Below are 20,722 nucleotides of genomic sequence, written 5' to 3'. Positions count from 1 at the left end.
GCTCCGCAACGGGAGAGGCCACAACAGTGAGAGGCCCGCATACCACAAAAAAAAAAAAAAAAAAAAAAAGAAAGAAGACTGAGAAATTGCTAAAGTATTAATTTAATAATAAATCCATTATGTTTAACACAAATAACTATTTTAATAAAAAAATAAGTCCCCTGTCCAAAACAAACAAAAAAAGAATTTAGTGAGACGAATGGCACTGTTTTACATTTTTACAATTCTCTTTAATGACTTGTTTAACAGAGGGTAGCTGGATTCTCATATCTGCTTCTACATTAACCTGTAGCAATAATACATATAAGGTAGCATCTGGAAAATCCGTTCTATACTCAGGAGAATGAGAGAGAAAAAGGTAAATATCATCCCACTATTATTATAAAGATAGTTTTGGCCTTATGGCTCTTCTGAAAGGGGCCTAAGTACCTCCAGCTGCCCCTGGACCACACTTTGAGAATCACTGGTTTAGAAGATGAAGTTACAGAGGCTGGCGGGGGCCAGATTACATAAACCTTCAAACCATAGTTTAAAGTTTGGCTTTTGTTTTAAGTGTAGTTTTCTAAGCAAAGGAATAACATAATATAAATTACATTTTAAATAATCACTCCCACTGCTATGTACAGAACAAAATATAAGGGGGCAAGACCAGCTGGAAGGTTATTGCAGGTAACTGGGGAGATGACAGTAGCTAGGACTAAGATGGTGGCAAAGAAAATAGTGAGAACTGATCTGGTTCAAGAGGTATATCAAAGGTAGAGCCAATGGCACTCACTGGAAGAGTAGATTTTGGATGTGAAGAAAAAAAGATTTTACTTGGTCTTCCAGAACACAAATTCGGTTCTGAGCAGTGGTTTCTCTTTTTCAGTTTGTCTTCGGAAGTTATACATTTGGAAATTAGTCCAAGAGAAAATTATCTTGGCTCCATGTTTGAAATATATCCTGTATCAGATGACTTCTTACCACTTCCCCTGCTACCACTCCAGTCCAAACTACCATCATCTCTCCCCCAGAATCTCCACCGATTTGTTCACTGAACTCACAGATGATTAAAATAAAAAGAGAACTTCCCTGGTGGTGCAGGTTAAGAATCCGCCTGCCAATGCAGGGGACACGGGTTCGAGCCCTGGTCCGGAAAGATCCCACATGCCGTGGAGTAACTAAGCCCATGTGCCACAACTACTGAGCCTGTGCTCTAGAGCCACATGCCACAACTACTGAAGCCCGCACACCTAGAGTCTGTGCTCCTCAACAAGAGAAGTCACCACAATGAGAAGCCTGTGCACCTCAACGAAGAGTAGCCCCCATTTGCCACAACTAGAGAAAGCCCATGTGCAGCAACAAAGACAAAATTTAATTAATTAATTAACAAATTTATTAAGAAAATAAATGAAAGAAAAGAAAACGAAAACAAGAAATTGTGGATAATGCATTATGGGTATGGTTGTGGCATTAAAAACAACATGTAACTCCACTCAGAGTACCATTAATCAAACAAAAAACTAAAGCCCTATATCAAAATATAGTCATATGAGAATATATTTATATGCTTTCAATTAAAATGAAATATGTATCTCCTTCTTTCCTTAAATAATTTTCCATTTTAACCATTTTCAATTAACATCCTTTTTCAATTAACTGGCACTGACTGCATGATATAAGCATCAACTTAAATGGCAAACGTAAATAGCAAGATAGCTTTTCATTTGCTTTAAATACAAATGACATCACAACCTAATGGACTATATGTTCAAAGATCACAGTTATGGAGATAATACACAGCAATAATCAATGAAAAATCAAATAAACCTTAAATTGATAAAATCTTCAAACAAGAAAGAAATACTATGAATACATTTGTTTGTGTGTGTTTATACCTAGGATACAAGTTATACATTTGGAAATTAGTCCAAGAGAAAATTATCTTGGCTCCATGTTTGAAATATATCCTGTATCAGATGACTTCTTACCACTTCCCCTGCTACCACTCCAGTCCAAACTACCATCATCTCTCCCCCAGAATCTCCACCGATTTGTTCACTGAACTCACAGATGATTAAAATAAAAAGAGAACTTCCCTGGTGGTGCAGGTTAAGAATCCGCCTGCCAATGCAGGGGACACGGGTTCGAGCCCTGGTCCGGAAAGATCCCACATGCCGTGGAGTAACTAAGCCCATGTGCCACAACTACTGAGCCTGTGCTCTAGAGCCACATGCCACAACTACTGAAGCCCGCACACCTAGAGTCTGTGCTCCTCAACAAGAGAAGTCACCACAATGAGAAGCCTGTGCACCTCAACGAAGAGTAGCCCCCATTTGCCACAACTAGAGAAAGCCCATGTGCAGCAACAAAGACAAAATTTAATTAATTAATTAACAAATTTATTAAGAAAATAAATGAAAGAAAAGAAAACGAAAACAAGAAATTGTGGATAATGCATTATGGGTATGGTTGTGGCATTAAAAACAACATGTAACTCCACTCAGAGTACCATTAATCAAACAAAAAACTAAAGCCCTATATCAAAATATAGTCATATGAGAATATATTTATATGCTTTCAATTAAAATGAAATATGTATCTCCTTCTTTCCTTAAATAATTTTCCATTTTAACCATTTTCAATTAACATCCTTTTTCAATTAACTGGCACTGACTGCATGATATAAGCATCAACTTAAATGGCAAACGTAAATAGCAAGATAGCTTTTCATTTGCTTTAAATACAAATGACATCACAACCTAATGGACTATATGTTCAAAGATCACAGTTATGGAGATAATACACAGCAATAATCAATGAAAAATCAAATAAACCTTAAATTGATAAAATCTTCAAACAAGAAAGAAATACTATGAATACATTTGTTTGTGTGTGTTTATACCTAGGATACACACACACACACACACACACACTTATCCTAGAAAGCTTCACAGTTGTACAAAGAACAGAATGTCTACAACCCTTTCTATTTAAAATGTAAGCAAGTTCTAGGTCCAAACCTAGAACTTAAACCAACTTTAATTTTTATCTCATATAAGAAAAAACAGTATTATTTCTTTTTCTTTTTTATTTTTAAGCACAACTGAACTATCTGCTTCAAAAGATACTATAAAGGATAATTTTCTTATAGTTTTCTGCTATGAAAAGCAAAGCAAAGCAGTCACTTGATCTTCCTATTTCCTGGTCAACCCTTGGCAAACATTCTGCACTGTTATCTTAAGAAGTCTACCTTTAATATAGTTAGGATTTTAACCACCGAATTTGGAATTCACCACAGGCAGGATGTCCTATGTTCTCTTATCTTACTAGATCGTATTTAGTTACATCTTGTAAATCATAATATTCCCACAGGGCAATTCTGTTTTTCTTCCATGGTACTTATTTACTTTTCCAGTTAGCCATGTGCAATATTTTAGGGCTTAACCTTTAATCTATAGTACATATTTTTCAAGGCTTCTAAAATGTGTTAAGTATCTGTAGCTATTTAATACTGTTCAAATATTCCGTAAATGTGAGGCACTGTCCCTATCCTTATACTGTTAAGGGAGTTACTTAAACTATTCCAAGCCCACATTTTGTTTCAGTTCCCTTTTCTAAAGATGAATAACCGGGACTTCCCTGGTGGCGCAGTGATTAAGAATCTGCCTGCCAATGCAGGGGACATGGGTTCAAGCCCTGGTCCTGGAAGATCCCACATGCTGCAGAGCAACTAAGCCCGTGTGCCACAACTACTGATCCTGCACTCTAGAGCCTGTGAGCCACAACTACTGAAGCCCATGTGCCACAACTACTGAAGCCCATGAGCCTAGAGCCCGTGCTCCACAAGAGAAGCCACTGCAATGAGAAGCTCGCACCATAACGAAGAGTAGCCCCTGGGCTTCCCAGGTGGCGCGGTGGTTGCGCGTTCAACGAAGACCCAAGGGGAAAGAGTAGCCCCTGCTCGCTGCAGCTAGAGAAAGCCTGCATGCATCAACGAAGACCCAAAGCAGCCCAAAATAAATAATTTTTTTTAAAGTGATGAATAACCACACAATAGATTATTTTGGCTTTCTCCCCTTCTGATAAACTGTTATATGCACTCAAATGGTGATTTTTTAATTTATATACTGATTTATTCACAGACCTCCCTACTAACTAAGCTAAGCCCAGTATGTATGTGCTATGTAAAATAAAAATAAGCACAGAGGCACGCAATAAATTGGTAACTATCACTTAGTAATCAGGTTACATACATTAACTCATTAAACTGTTACAAGAGAGTAAGATAATATGTACTCCAATTTACAGATGAGTGGTAAGGTTCAGCAAGGTTAAGTAACTTCCCCATATTCATAACAAGAAGGATCTGAATCCAGATCCATCTCCTTTAGTAATAAGAAATGACAGTATTTCAACAAAGGCTTCAAACAAATCACAAATCCAATAAAGAATGACCATCTACAGGAGACCTTGACAATGAAATTTAACCAACACACCCATTATATGCAAATAATTATAGGCTTTAGAAATATGGAGATAACCAGACTCTACTTTTTAGAAAAACATGAGAATTTAAAAGGAGACGTAAGATATCTTTTACTTCCCCAGAAGCTGCCAATTTAAGTCAGGTCACCATTACAGAGATTCTTAAACTTCCCAGTTTCAAGATCCCTTTATAGTCTTAAAATTTCCTGAGGACGCCACAGAGCCTTTATTCATTCGGGTTATAGCTATCAATATTCATCATATTAAAAATTATATCCAAGAAATTTTTATACCTAATTCATTTGAAAATTACAACAAACTCATTAATACAAATCATCTATTTTTTATGAAAAAATAACTGCATTTTCCAAAACAATAAAAAACAGTGAAAATGAAAAGTGGCATTTTTTACAATACTAATTAGAAGACATCTGAATTCTCATATCATCTTCTGCATTCAATCTGCTGCACTATCACACATCACATCACCATATACTCACAGGAGAATGAGAGTCAAAAGGCAGATAATGTCTTAGTATTATGAAAATAGTTTTGACCTCGAGGACCCTCTAAGGGTCTCAAGAACCCACAGGCACTCTTTACTATTCCTTCATATCATTTTTCAAAATTTATAATTACATATATGTGTGTAGAGATTTTGTTCAACGTCCACAATGTATACACATAGTGCCCAGCACACAGTCATCACATAAATCTGCTGAATTAACATACTACAATACAAAGAAACTACTCTGGTTAAAAGAAGGTAAAAGGACAACATGTGTCAGGAGGCACACTTGGAAGCCTTCATATTTGACCTGGATCCTAAAGGATAGTTAGAATTTCATTAAGTATATGGGGTAAGAGTATTCCAGTCATAGTAAACAATCATCAGTGGCATCAAGGTACAAGGTATGTTAATGATAACTATTACAATAGTTTGGTTTGGCTACAGCATAAGTGAATATGAGTTTAGGAGGAGATAAAGGTAATAAAGGTAGGCTGAAAAATCTACAATGGAGTTTGGCTTTTATTTTAAAGACAAGGCCAAATGGTCAACACCCTTGGTTTCAATTCTATACCACGATTTACTAGATGGGCTTGGATCAATTTATTCCAAATCTTATTCTGCTCTTACTTAATAGGTTATTTTAATGGTTTTATGAGACAATCATTTCATGTGTTACCTTGTTTACTATCATTGCTCTAAACTATTATCCTTTCTCCCTGAACTACTACTTACAAAGGCATCCTAACTGGTTCCCCCACTTCCTTTGCCCTACTTCCATTCCTCTCACATCCATTCTCCACAGTCAGAGTGAAATCCCTAAAACACAAATCTGATCACATCATTCTCCTTGCTTAAACCTTTAATGGCTCCCCAATGACTCAGAATAAAACCTAAAGTTCTTAGCAAAGAATACAAGATCCTAAATTATTTTGTTCCTGCCTACTTCCTGCCTCATCAGGCACTATTCTCTCCATCCCTTATTCAATAAACTCAACCACAATGGAGTTCCGGCAGCAAACCTTTTCACATGCTATTCCTTCTTCCTGGAAAACTCTTTGCTCAGCACTTTTCCAAATAGCACAGCTTATTCAGATAGAAGACATCTTTAGATTTCACTTCCTCCCAGAGGCCTTTCCTCATTACCCTCCTCCCAATCTATACTGGATACTCGAACTCTCACAGCAGATAATCACAATTCAGAATTTATGTGTATACATGTATTTTTAAAATTATTTTGTAAAGGACAGCTGATGGCAGAGACTACATCTAAGCCAGCGTATAGCATAATTTTTTAAATGCAGTTTTTGTTGTTATAAATGACTTTTGATCTGATTAGACATATATTTTAGAATGTTTACTCTGGCAACAATGTTTAGGTTAACTAGCAAGTCAGAGAGGTACTAGAGGCAGAGTCCCATTAAAAGCATGCTACAATTATCAGCAAGAAGTAATGAGAGTCTGAACTACTGTTGATCAATTTAATATCCTACCACAACCCTGCAGGGTAGGCAAGGAAGAAGTTAAGGTTCTGAGAGAGTAAATGGCCATTCCAAAAGGGGAAGTTTGAAAACTTTTTGTCTAATAATTCAGCTAGGAGTTTAGATGACCAGAGAAGTAGGGTGCTGAGAGAAACTGTAATCCCAACTCTACAAAGTAAATCATCACAACTTTAATACTGAAGTGGGTGCAAGAGAAGCCCCTTTATTCAATGTAATAAAGTCTAACGGTTGGTTAATTGAGAAGGTTCGTTAAATCAGGGAATCATAAGCAATGATAAAACCTTAACCATTTTATTTTAAGTTATTTCAAGAAACATTTTCTCTGGTTTGGTATAAAAACTGTTCAAGACCATAAAAAATCCGAGAAAACTAATCAGCTCTTTCTAACAACACAAATAATCCTGATACCAAAACTGGGTAGAACAGCACAAGAGAGCTACAGACTATCTCATTTATAAACACAGATGGAAAAGCCCTAAATAAAAACCTGTATTAGCAAATGGAATTCAACAACAAATTAAAAGAATGCACACTGTGATAAAATGTATTCCATAAGTAATAATGAGTTTCTCAAAACTAGGATGTCTGCGTATATAATTACTTACATTAGTAGAAGAAAGAAGAAAAAACCATACAATCACCTCAACAGATGTAGGAAAAAATATCTGACAAAATTCAATACCCATTTACGGTAAAAAAAAAAAAAAAAAAAAAAAAAAAACCTCTCAAACTAGAAATTCAATCAACAAGCATATAGAAGCATTCCCATTAAAGACAAGAGAAATAAAAATATAGTGACACAGATCACTACAACTATCAAATATTGTATGGAAGGCCCTAGGTAGTGTGTTAGAACAAGAAAAAAAAAAAGACATAAGCATGGGAAGGGAAAAAAATAAAATAATCATTACTCGTACATATGATTGTTACTTAAAAATCCAGGACAATCCACTAATGAACTTGAGAAGTAACAAGAGTTCTATAAGAACCAGATACAAAAATCAACGTACAAAAGAAACAATAGGTTCCTTACATACCAAACAATAAGTTTTTTTTTTATCCCATTTGCAAAAGCACAAAAGACTCTCCGGAATAAAACTAACCCCCCATTCCCCAAAGTATGAGAACATTATATAGAAAACTATAAACATTTATTTAAGGAAATAATGGACCTAAATAAATGAAGCTAAAGACCATGTTCATGAACTGGAAAACTCAATTTGTAAATATCTAATATATATGTCCCTATATTAATATATAAGTTTGATAAAATCACTATCAAAATCCCAGTAGGACTTTTTATAAAACTTGACAACCTGATTCTAATAGTCACAGGGAAGAGTAAATGAGCATGTTTACACAAAATGAACAAAGAGAAGAGACTGGCATTACCAAAATGCAAGATACAGTATAAAGTAGCAGTGCAGACCTAGTGCTATTACAGACAAACAAATCAAGAGATAGCCCAGAAACAGACCCATGGAAAGCTGGTATATATTAGAGATGGCGTCACAAAACAGAAAGAGGAAAAAAAGACCACGCACATGTATGCAAATGGTGTTTGGATAATTATATCCCCCCAAAGACCTTCATATCTTCACATAATAAATACCAGACCACTTAAATACCTACAAAAATTTTTTAAACTTTAAATTTATCAGAAGACAAAATAAGGTAATATCTTTTTAAATCCTGGGTAGAGAAAGATTTCTAAACAAGAAAGCAAAAAAAAAAAAAGGAAAAGATGGATAAGTTTGACCACATAAACAATAAACTTCTTCATAACAAAAGCCTGGAAGAAAATATTTTTGACACATAATAGATTAAAAATAATATCCATAATATAAAATAGAACACTTAAAAATAAATTTTAAAAACAAAACACTTAAAAATAAATTTAAAAAACAAAATAAGCACAATACATAAACGGGCAGAAGATGTCCACAAGTAATTCAAAAAGAAAAAATCCAAAGGCATAAAAACATACTCAACCTCAGTAATAATCAGGGATAGAAATTAAAGTTAAATATTTTTCTTTTATTATAAAATTATGTAGAAAAGAGTTTACAAAATATATCTATAGTTTAAAGAATAACTGTAAATTAAAGCAAATCTTACATAATCACAACCCAAAAAACAGAGCACCGCTAGTATCTTAAAAGCCTCCATGCATCCTCCTCAATCGCATCCACTTTGTCATCCCTGAAATAATCACTATCACTCTTTATTTTTGTGATTATTCCCTTGATTTTCCTTATAATTCTAGCATCTATAATTTGCATTCCTGAACAATATAGTTAATTCCATTTGTTTTTGAACTGTTTATGAATAGAATCATGTTGCATGTAGTCTTTTGTGATTTTCTAATGTTTTACTAAACTATGTTTGGGGGATTCAGACCGATAGATGCAGGAGCCGTCTGTGGTTTTTTCTAATCTATCTGAACAATATTTTTATTCCATAAGTGAATATACCATGATTTATCTATCCAATCCACTACTGATGGACATCTGAATTTTGTGTCTGTGTATTTTGGGGTTAACAGGAGTAATGCTGCTATGAACATTCTTCTATACATAAGCTTCCTAGTCCACATATTGACACATTTCTCTAGGACAATGGTTGGTTCTCAAAGTATGATTCCTGGACCAGCAACACCAGCATCACCTGGGAACTTGATAGTAATACAAATTACCAGGCTCCACCCCATTCTTACTGAATCAGAAACTCTGGGGGTGGGCCCAGCCATTTGTCTTCAGAAGGCTTCCAGGTGATTCTGATACACACTCAAGTCTCACAACCACTGATCTAGGGTAACTGCCTAGGAGGAGTATTGCAGGTTGTAGAAAGCTATTAATTTCCAAAGTGGTTCTTCCAATTCACACTCCTACCAGCAGTGGAAGAGCTCCCACTGCTCCATATCCTTACCAATGCTTGATGCTGTCACATATTTATTTCTGTCAATTTAGTCTGTATAAAATCGTCTCTTGTGGTTTTAATTTCTATTCTCCTAACTGTTAATGAGGATAACGATCTTTTCATATGTTAACCGGTCATTTAAATTTCTTTCATCATCAAATGCCTTAGACCCTACCAGCAGTGGAAGAGCTCCCACTGCTCCATATCCTTACCAATGCTTGATGCTGTCACATATTTATTTCTGTCAATTTAGTCTGTATAAAATCGTCTCTTGTGGTTTTAATTTCTATTCTCCTAACTGTTAATGAGGATAACGATCTTTTCATATGTTAACCGGTCATTTAAATTTCTTTCATCAAATGCCTTCTCAGACTTTTTTGCCCTTTTTCTACTTGGTGTTCTTTGTCTTAATGATTCATAACAGCTGTCCATTCATTATATGTTGTGGTATGTAACTTCTAAAATGGCCCCAATGATTCTCACCTCTTGGTATTCATGCCCTTGTACAACCTCCCCTCCTTGAGTGTGGGCTGGGCTTACTGAGTTGCTACTGAATAGAATATGGCAGAAGTGATGGGATGTGACTTTTAAGATTAAGTTTTAAGAAGAACATCAACCTAAGTGTCCATCAACAGACGAAAGGTAAAGAAGATGTGGTATATCTATATCTATAGATATAGATATCTACAGATATCTACAGATAGATATACAATGGAATACTACTCAGCCATAAAAAAGAATGAAGTTCTGCCGTTTGCAACAATATGGATGTACTTGGAGGGTATCATGTTTAGTGAAATAAGTTAGACAGAGAAAAACAAATATTCTATGTTATCACATATGTGGGATCTAAGAAATAAAACAAGTGAATAAATATGACAAAACAGAAACAGAGTCACAGAAATTAGAGAACAGACTCATGGTTACCAGTAGGGAGAGGGAAGGAGGGGGGGTCAAAAGAGAGGTAGGGGATTAAGAGGTACAAACTACTATGTATAAAATAAATAAGCTACAAGGATATATTGATCAGCACAGGGAATACAGATTAAAAAAAAAAAAAGACTGTGGCTTCCACCTTAGAAAGTCTCTCTCACTCTCTTCTGGATCTTTCATTCTGGGAAAAGCCAGCTGCCATGTTATGAGGTGGCCCTATAAAGAGGCCCATGTGAGTGAATTTGGAAGTGGATCTTCTGAGGCTTGCAACATGCACGTGAGGGATCACAGAATTAGGTCCTCCCTCAGTCCAGCCTTGAGATAACTGCAGGCCCGGCTGACACCTTGACTGCAGCCTCATGAGAGACCCTGAGCAAGAACCAAGCTAAGCTGCTCTCAGATTCCTGACACACAGAAACAGAGAGATAAATGTTTGTTGTTTTCAGCTGCTAACTTTAGGGATAGTTTATTACACAGCAGCAGGTAGCTATTGCTTGTCTTGCAGATATCTTCCATCTGTGCCTTGCCTTTTAGCCTCTTAGGGGGATCTCAATAGAGCTTCTATTTTTAATATAGTCAAAACTTCATCAATTTTTATGGTGTTTTTCAGTCTTAAGAAATCCTTCCCTGCCTTGAGCTCATAAAAGTATGCCCCCTCTTTTAAAAAGCTTTCTGAGTTTGTCTTTTTGTATTTAACCTTCAATCCACTAGTAATTAATTTTTATGCATATTAAGAGGTGTGGGTACAGCTTTATTTATTTAATACAATAAGCAACTAATTTGCCATTAAGCATGCATCCACCCACCTACCCCCATAAAAGCATATAAAATTCATTAGCAACCTCTACTTATATAGTATCACCTGTCATTTTGTTATTCATCTTCCCTTTTCTTCTTATAGGCTCCTAAGACACCCCGCTGGCTAGGCCTTAAAACCCATGCCTGTGGAACCCTCAAAGTCACTGTCTCTTGCTCCCCAAGGTCAGGTAACTGCTCTGGACATCACTCAGCAGCAGATCCCCATCCTCTCCTGCCTTTCTAACAAGACTGTAATCCAACTGACATTCTTAAAGATCTATTTAAAGAAAAACCTGTCTACTTCTAGGCTTCCTACCATTAAAAGAAATTAATAAAAGGAAATATAAACAAAAAACATATACAACGAGGAAAATTTTTAAATATAAAAATCAGATACTAAAATTAGAGTGATAAGTTTGTTGGTAGTCCTGGCACTCATCTAATATTTTAGGAAGTGGTCTGTTAAAACCCCCAGATATCTCTAGAAGTGAATTTGAATGTGACCTTTGGTGGGAGCCACATGTCATATTCACCAAGGTAATAACCAGGGCCCAGCAGTGCCTCACGTATAGCAAGCATTCAAATTTGTTGACTGAAAAAATGGATTAAAGAAGTTGTCTCATCTTACTGTGCTTTAAGGATATCATGGCAATTCTTGCCTCTTTTTAGTTCAATAGAAACTGTTAATCAAGTTGTCAAGTTCCACAGAAAAACCTACAGAGGTGTGGATTTCAATAAAGTTACTGATCAATCTGAGAAAAACTGACAGTTTTACCATTCAGTCTTCCAATCCATCCTCAGTATACGGTATGTAACTCCATTTATTTAGGTCTTCCTTTATGTCTCTAAATAAAGTTTAATTACTTGTCTTTATAAAGGTCTTATACACCTTGCATATTTAGAATTCAGTTTAAGTATCTCCTTTTCTAGAAAATCTTTCTGTCCTCTATCCCCCACAACCATTTTGGATTATATGCTACTCTTCTGTGATTCCTCTGCACCTGGGGCACACTTTAAACTTAGTATACTGTCATTAATTCTTGATTTATTTGTCTGCTTCTACCACTAGACTATAAGCCTCTAAAGGACAGGGACTATCATTCATTTCTATATCACAGCATCTAGCAACCAGCACAAGGGAACTCAATATTTCTAAACTTTAAACAAAAGAATGAATAAATATCATCTATTAATGTAAAGTATAAACTGTCATAAGGAAAAGAACTACCATTTATTGAGTACCTTCTATGTGCTGGGCACAATAATATGCTTAGTCCTTAGATGCATTATCATCTAATTCTAAAAGTAAATAATCCTTTGGATACAGGGGTTAAGAATCCGCACTTCCACTGCAGGGGGCATGGGTTTGATCCCTAGTCAGGGAACTAAGATCCCACATGCCGCGATTTAAAAAAAAGAAAAATAGCAAATGTTGGTAAGGATGTGGAAAAATGGGCAGGCAAGAATTCTACCACTGAACCACCAATGCTTACAGGATGTGGAGAAATTGGAATTCTCGTTGTGGGTGAGAATGTAAATGGAATGCTGGTGGGAAAAGTTTGGCGGTTTTTTGATATATGTCACCACAAGGATGGACCTTGAAAACATTAAGCTTAGTGAAATAAGACAGGCACAGAATGACAAATAATGTACGATTTCACTTATATGAGGTACCTAGAATAGGCAAATCCATAAAGACATAAGTAGAATGGAGGTTACCAGGGGTTGGGAAAGGGAGAATGAAGGAATTATTTTTTAATGGGTAGTTTTTATTGGGGATGATGAAAAATTGGGGGTATAGATAATGATGATGGTGATACAGTATTTTGAATGCCACTGAACTATATACTTACGAGTGGTTAAAATGACAAATACTATGTTATGTATATGCTAACACAAATTTTTAAAACATTAAACATTAAATGATTCCTTGAGCCAATAAAAATTCATTAATCAGGACCCAATGCAGAAAAGAAAAAAATACATATCACTTAGATATTGCAACCAGTAAAGCATTAAATACAAGGACTAAGATGCCTATCATTCAACATATGGAAGGACTGGGAATAAGGAGCAGCCACTGGACTAAGGAGTTAAACGATACACTACAAGTCAAAGGTCCAAAAATTGTTTGCTACTACTGCCTCTACATATCCATGAAGCTTGTAAACACAGGAATGCTCAGTCCAGACACCTCAACTGCTTCTATTTACTCAGATTTCACAACTCTGCTAACCAGCCAGAACAGCAGCAAAAAGAAAGCTTCCCTCTTCAATCTGGCTTCCAAATTGTGGGAATTAATCTAACTGAAAGAACCTCAACTGCCTCCACATTTGATGGGAGGGAGTTCAGGAAATGTACTGTACTTCATCATTTGTAAGATGTTAAAGCATTTTGAAAAAGTGAAAATTGGGATGCATTTTACAATCAATAACATATCATGGTTAACTAGCAATATTCTATTTCAGAAATGAAAAAATAATGGTGAATCTAAGAATCAATTACATCTTAAATTTAATGAAAAATGTAACTTTAGCTCCCAAATTTTAAAAAAAAAGCTCTAAAAGCTCTCCAAATAAAAACATGTTCTCATATTATCTTCTAAAATCATTATATTTTTGCATTTCACATCCACGCATTTAATCTACCCAGAATTTGTGAATACTGTGAGGTAAAAATCCAAATTTATTTTTCCAGCACCATTTATTGAAAAGGGCATTCTTTTCTAATTTCCAACATCTATCTGTCATATATGAAGTAACCTATAAGTACAGGATTTATTCTGTTTTGTTCCACTGGTCCTCCATCTATCACTAGACTACTGATGACAATGTCTTAATTACTACACTTTGTAATGTCTCAAAAACTGGAAAAGTTAGTCCTCCCATATTGCCTTCTTTGAGAGTGTCTTGGCTACTTTGGCCCTTTTTGGATTTTCCATATAATTTTAGAACCAGTTTTTTAAGTTCCACCGAAACAAACAAAAACCCTACTAATGTTTCGATTGGAACTGTATTAAATATATAAATCCATTTGGGGAGAATAATATCTATGCAGTATCAAGTCGATCAACCCACGTAAATACATGGTAATTTGCTCCAAACAGTAGGTCTTCTAAAATTTATTTCAACAGGCTCCTATAAGTCTTAGACTGTTTTTTAGACTTATCTCTGAGTACATATTTTCTATTCTATTGTGAAATTATACTGCTTTAGATTTTCGTTTCCTATTTGCTAGAATATAGTAATAAAAATGATCTTTCATTTTCCTAATCAGCAATCTTGTTAAACTCTTGTTTTTAACAATTTGTAGATATTTTTAGATTTTCTAAATACACACTCATGTTAAGTCTGTGAATAGTGACAGTCTTATTTCTTCCTTTCCAATTCTCAGGTTTTTTAAATTTCTTTTTCTAGTTTTAGTGAAGGTCACGACTCTAACTTTGACTAGAAGTAGTTATAATGGACAATCTTGTCTGTCGCCCAATCTCAGAGAGAAAGCTTTCAATATTTCAGCATTATTATGAAACTTGATTTTTTTTAAAGTAGATACCCTTTATCACATTAGATTTGTCTCAGGTTTTATGATTAATGAATGCTCAATTTTATCAAGCACTGTTTGCAACTATTCAGCAGATCAATGTTTCTTCTCTTCTAACCTGTTAAGATGGCAACACAAATTTATTTTTCTGGTATTAAATCTTACATTCCTAGGATAAATCCAACTTGGTCATAATGCACTCCTGTTTTATTTAGATAGACAGATATCCTAATATCCTGTTTAGAAATTTTACATCTGTGTTCATGAATGGAAGTAACCTGGTAATTTTCTTTTATCATTTCTTCTTGTCTTGCTTTGGAATCAAAGTTGTGCTAACGTTGAAGAAGTTGAGAACATTTTCTCTCTCGCTGGTCTCTGGAAGAACATATGCAAGACAGAAATTTTCTTCCTTGAATGAATGGTAGAATTACTAGTTTTCTTTGGGGAAAAGCTTTGACTACTGTTTTTTGGGGAATTTTTAAGATTTTTTTTTTGATGTGAACCATTTTTAAAGTCTTTATTGAATTTGTTACAATATTGCTTCTGTCTCATGTTTTCTGGTTTTTTGGCCGCGAGGCATGTGGGATCTTAGCTCCCCGACCACGGACTGAATCTGCCCCCCCTGCACTGGAAGACGAAGTCCCAACCACTGGACTCCCTTGACTACTGGTTTTAAGCTGTGATACTATTTTCGAGTTTTCTGAATATTCTAAGAGTCAGCGTTGGTGTTATTTTTCTAAGAATTTGTCCATTTCTGTTAAGTTTTCTAATTAGTTGGCTTAAAGCCATTCATAATTCTGTCTTATGATCTTTTAAAATGTCTTTAGGGTATGTAATGATGTTCCCCCCGAGCCCCCTTCTTTTTTGCTCCTTGCTCTTGGTTATTCTATGACTTTTTTTCTTGATCACTATTCATTAGAGATTTATCCATTCCTCTTTTCAAAAAATCAATTCTGGCTTTGATAATGTTCTCTACTGTATGACTCTCCTCTGCATTATTTGTTTCCTCCTTTATTTTCCAGGTGTTTGTCAAAATTAAATTCCTGTGATAAATGGATATTGAAGTTGACAATTAATGAGATTTCTTATTTCGTAGTTGTACACATTTAAGACTCTGAGTTTCTCTCCATGCACTATTTAGCTGCATTCTATAACTTTTTAATTTTGTTTCCATTGGGGGGAGTGACTATTATATTTATCAAAACTTTTATTCTAATAGTACACCTATCTATCCTTTCCTTTTCCTTTTCCCTGTCCTTCTATCCTTTACTATGACATTGATTTGTTAGGGAAAAACGTCATGTATACTGTAGAAAGTCCCACTTTCTGGATTTGGTTGATTGCTTTCTCATGGGTCACTTACCTTGTTCCTGTATTTCCCATAAGCCAGTTAGATCTAGAGGTTTGATCTAAAGATTTGATGAGATTCAATCTTTCTTTTTCCAATCAAGAATCTTTCGTAGCCTGGTGCTGGGTATTTCCTACTTTTTTTTTTTTTGTCAAAATCCTTTACATGTGAGGGACATAATGTCTGATTATCCCGTTTTTAATGATCTGAGATTGATCAAATTCCACAACTTGACATCAAAATTTTGTATTCATCCAGTTCAAGGTACTTTCTAATTTCCATTGTGATTTCTTCCTTGATGCATGGATTAATTCAAAGTAGTTACACAATTTATAAACACAAGACGCTTTTAAAATTACCCTACTGACAATTTTTTTTAAAAATGCATTATGGAGGGCTTCCCTGGTGGCGCAGTGGTTGAGAGTCCACCTGCCAATGCAGGGGACACAGGTTCGTGCCCCGGTCTGGGAAGATCCCACATGCCACGGAGCGGCTGGGCCCGTGAACCATGGCCGCTGAGCCTGCGCGTCCGGAGCCTGTGCTCCGCAACGGGAGAGGCCACAACAGTGAGAGGCCCGCGTACAGAAAAGAAAAAAAAAAAAAAAAAATGCATTATGGAAAGAAAAGATGCTCTTTTTATTTCAATCTTTTGAAATTTGTTGAAACTTGTTTTAGACCTAGTATACAATTTTCCCCAAAAAAATCCGTATGTGCCTGAAAATGATGTGTAGTCTTCTACCACTGGGTGCAATAGGTTCTATACATCAGCTGGGTTAAGTTTGTTCATTGAGTTGTTCAAATATTTTAAATCCTACCTAACCTGTCTGCTTCTTGTATCAAGTAATGAGAGAAATGTTTAAAAACATCCCGTTAAGACTATAAATCTGTCTACCTCTTGTAGTTTTGTTAATTTTTGCTATATGTATTCTGAAGCTATATTTCAGGCTATCCTATGATTAAGATTATTAAATCTTCCTAGTGAATCACTCACTTTACATTTTGAAGGGACTCTCCTGATTGCCAATAATGCTTTCTGCCTTAATGTCTACTTTGCCTGATATTAATATAACCGTACCATATTCACTTTGTTAAAATATGCATGATCTTACTACAAATTTTACTTAGGTCCCAGATAAACCCCACATAACTAATTTTTTTTTTAATTTGGTCTAACAATCTTCGGCTTTTAAGTGAAGCATTTAATTCATTTAGTACTTAATGTAATTGGTGCTATGTTCAGATTTAAATCTACCCAACTTACTTTGTGCTATTTGTCCTACCTGCTCTTTGTTACCTTTCTTGCTTTCTTTGGGATAAATTTTTTTTATTCCATGTTTCTCCTCTCCTAGAAGTTATAAGTCTAGGTTTTAGACTCATATTTAGCCTATTGAGTCTAAATTAAATTAAAACATGCAATTATCAGTCAAGTCAATTAATACACTGTCTTTCTCCTAGAAAACAGGAGATCTCAGAACACAGCCTTCATTTGTCATATATTTTAAGGCCTTACTAATATTTTATACAATGTTTAATTCAGTGCACCCACATATTTGTCACTCTCTTCACTCTTCATTCCATCTTATACCTCAGACCTTTATTTGGAATCTTTCTGCCTAAAGTAGAAAACTAAATTGCCTTCAATTTTCTTTACAAAGGGCTGATGGATTTTGTTCAACTAGATGTTTATTTTACCCTCATCCTTGAGGGGTATTTTTTTTTTAAGTATAGAATTTATAAATATAAACTGGCAGTTATTTTGAGAATATATATGATTTTCTGTTGAGAAGTCAGTCAGCTGTCAGTCCACAGTTGCTCCTTTGAACAAAATTCTTCCTCTGGCTGCTTCTAAGGTTTTTCTCTTTGTATTTGGGTTTATGCCATTTCACTATGTGATCTGTCTGGGTGCAGACTGCTTTTTATTTATACTGTTAGAAATTCACTGAGCTTCTTAAATCTATCAACTGGTTTCTCATCAAAACGAGAAATTTTTCAGCCAGAAACACCTTTACAAATATTACCTCGGTATCAATCTCTTTCTTCACTTTCTGGAGCTCTGATTTAATTATGTTAGATCTCACTCTGTCTTGCACGCCACTTAACTTCTCCAACATTTTCCATATCTTTGACTCTCAGTGGTGCATTCTGCAAAGTTTCTTCTGCCTTACCTTCCAGGTAACTAATTCTTTCTTCAGCTAGGCATAATTTGTTAAATTTTCCCCTTAGGTATATTTGGCATAGTTTCGTTTCTGAAATTTCTATTTGGTTTTTATCTCTCGTTCCCTGCTTGTCTTCAAATATGTCTTTAAAGCAACTGTTTTAACTCCGAAATTTGCGATATCTGAGAATTTTGTGGATCAGTCTATGCTCTCTAGTTCTTATTCACAGTGCCATTTCCATGCATGTTACTATATTTTTCTTTTTAAAAAAATTACCTCGAGGCACTTCCCTGGTGGTGCAGTGGTTAAGAATCCGCCTGCCAATGCAGGGGACACGGGTTCGATCCCTGGTCCAGGAAGATCCCACATGCCACAGAGCAACTAAGCCCGTGCACCACAACTACTGAGCCTCCGCTCTGGAGCCTGCGAGCCACAACTACTGAAGCCCGCGTGCCTAGAGCCCGTGCTCCGCAATAAGAGAAGAAGCCACCGCAATGAGAAGCCCACGCACCGCAACGAAGTGTAGCCCCCGCACGCTGCAACTAGAGAAAGCCCGCACGCAGCAACAAAGACCCAATGCTGCCGAAGATAAATTAATTTTTTTAAAAAAGAAATTTACTTTGCAAAATAAGTTCTGTAATGTAGCAAATACAGTTTAAAAATCCTAGGTCAATGGAGGAACAACCCCAAGCAGTATTTTAAACTGTTTCAAAATACTTACCTGTTTAAAGGTAAGCGACTAATTCAAAGCATCCTAAAATTTTATTTAATTTAAGCTGTTCTGAAAATAAAAAGTCAAATTTTTCTGGTGTTATTAACTTAAAGGTTATATATTTAGTGAAAGAAAAAACGTAAAACAAGAGCAGAGTATTTCTTAATTTAAACACAAGGCATCTTTTACAATAAGGAGATGCATACTTTTTTTTAAACACACTAATTTTGGAACAACAGTTGAAAATAGTCTCCAAAATGTTATGGTTCTCTCTCCCTGTGCCATTTCCAAATTTGCAAGGTAGCCAAATACAATTAGACTACTACTACTTACAACATGAACGAAAGCCTGAACAGTATCTACCTTCCCAATTGTCACATGACCCTGTACTTGTCAGATATTCAAGACTTATGCTCATTTTTAAGACTTAAGTCTTAAAAAAAATCAGGAAACATGTTCATAATTCTTAAGCAAAAATCATAACTAGAAATATCATTTTATATTGTAGGGAAGCCCTCCAGCCTAAGCAGTGAAAAGCTACTACCATTGTAATTTAAAACGAGGTAAAGGGTCCTATGGGTCCAAATGAAAAAGGCAGAAATATGACCAACAACCATCATATGCTTATCCTTAGTAACAACAATTTAATGATGCCTCTAAGAGTAATAAAGGTGCTAATTCTGGAACATACAGAACATGACATAGGTTTCAAATGGAAAAACTCACGCTGAAGATGGAAAATGACACAGCTAGTATTATAAACTAGTATCCCCCACCACCTGATTGACATTTTCCATGACCTTTTTGGTGAATAAACATCTTAGCATATTCACTTTCACCTAAACGTATCTTGATTACAGTTAACATTTTTGAAATAAGGTGGGAAAAAAAGACATTATTGACTTTTTGGTGCCACCTATTAGGATATCGCCTTCATCTCTTTTAAAAAAATTAATTTTAGATGAAACATGTTTCTTTACCTGCCACTTTTCACAACCTCTCCACCAAATGATTCAAGATAGGGGTGTGTTAACTATATACCACAGTGAGTCTTAAGCTTTTTTTGAGTAGAAGACACCTTTGAGAACTGGAAGCAAATTATGAACCCTGTCCTTTCAAAAGACAATAGCACAAAAAATTTAAAAAATCAAATTTTAAAGTTCTAAAAATCCTATGAACTGGATCTACCTAATTTTTTTTTTTTTTTTTTTTTTGCGGTACGCGGGCCTCTCACTGCTGTGGCCTCTCCGGTTGCGGGGCACAGGCTCCGGACGCGCAGGCCCAGCGGCCATGGCTCACGGGCCCAGCCGCTCCGCGGCATGTGGGATCCTCCCGGACCGGGGCACGAACCCGTGTCCCCTGCATCGGCAGGCGGGCTCCCAACCACTGCGCCACCAGGGAAGCTTGGATCTACCTAATTTTAAGACTGAACTATAGGGACTTCCCTGGTGGCACAGTGGATAAGACTCTGAGCTCCCAATGCAGGGGTCCCGGGTTCGATCCCTGGTCAGGGAACTAGATCCCAAATGCACGCTGCAACTAAGAGTTCGCATGCCACAATTAAGGACCCCACATGCCACAACTAAGGAGCCAGTGAGCCGCAACTAAGGAGCCAGTGAGCCACAACTAAGGAGCCTGCCTGCCGCAACTAAGACACGGCGCAACCAAATAAATAAATAAATTTTCTTTTTTTAAAAAAGACTGAACTATAAAGCAATCAAGACAGTGTGGTGGGCTTCCCTGGTGGCGCAGTGGTTGCGCGTCCGCCTGCCGATGCAGGGGAACCGGGTTCGCGTCCCGGTCTGGGAGGATCCCACATGCCGCGGAGCGGCTGGGCCC

At 36.0% G+C, this 20,722-nt stretch overlaps 1 protein-coding gene across 6 annotated transcripts in view; it reads right to left on the bottom strand.

Annotated features, from left to right (window-relative positions):
- Positions 1-20,722, bottom strand: part of BRAF (B-Raf proto-oncogene, serine/threonine kinase) — a 149,568-nt gene that overhangs the window by 120,125 nt on the left and 8,721 nt on the right. The gene's annotated exons all lie outside the window — the stretch shown is intronic.

Source organism: Physeter macrocephalus, chromosome 5 (genome assembly GCF_002837175.3).
Source record: "Physeter macrocephalus isolate SW-GA chromosome 5, ASM283717v5, whole genome shotgun sequence".
NCBI lineage: Eukaryota > Metazoa > Chordata > Mammalia > Artiodactyla > Physeteridae > Physeter > Physeter macrocephalus.
This window is presented reverse-complemented; position numbering and strand designations above follow the sequence as displayed.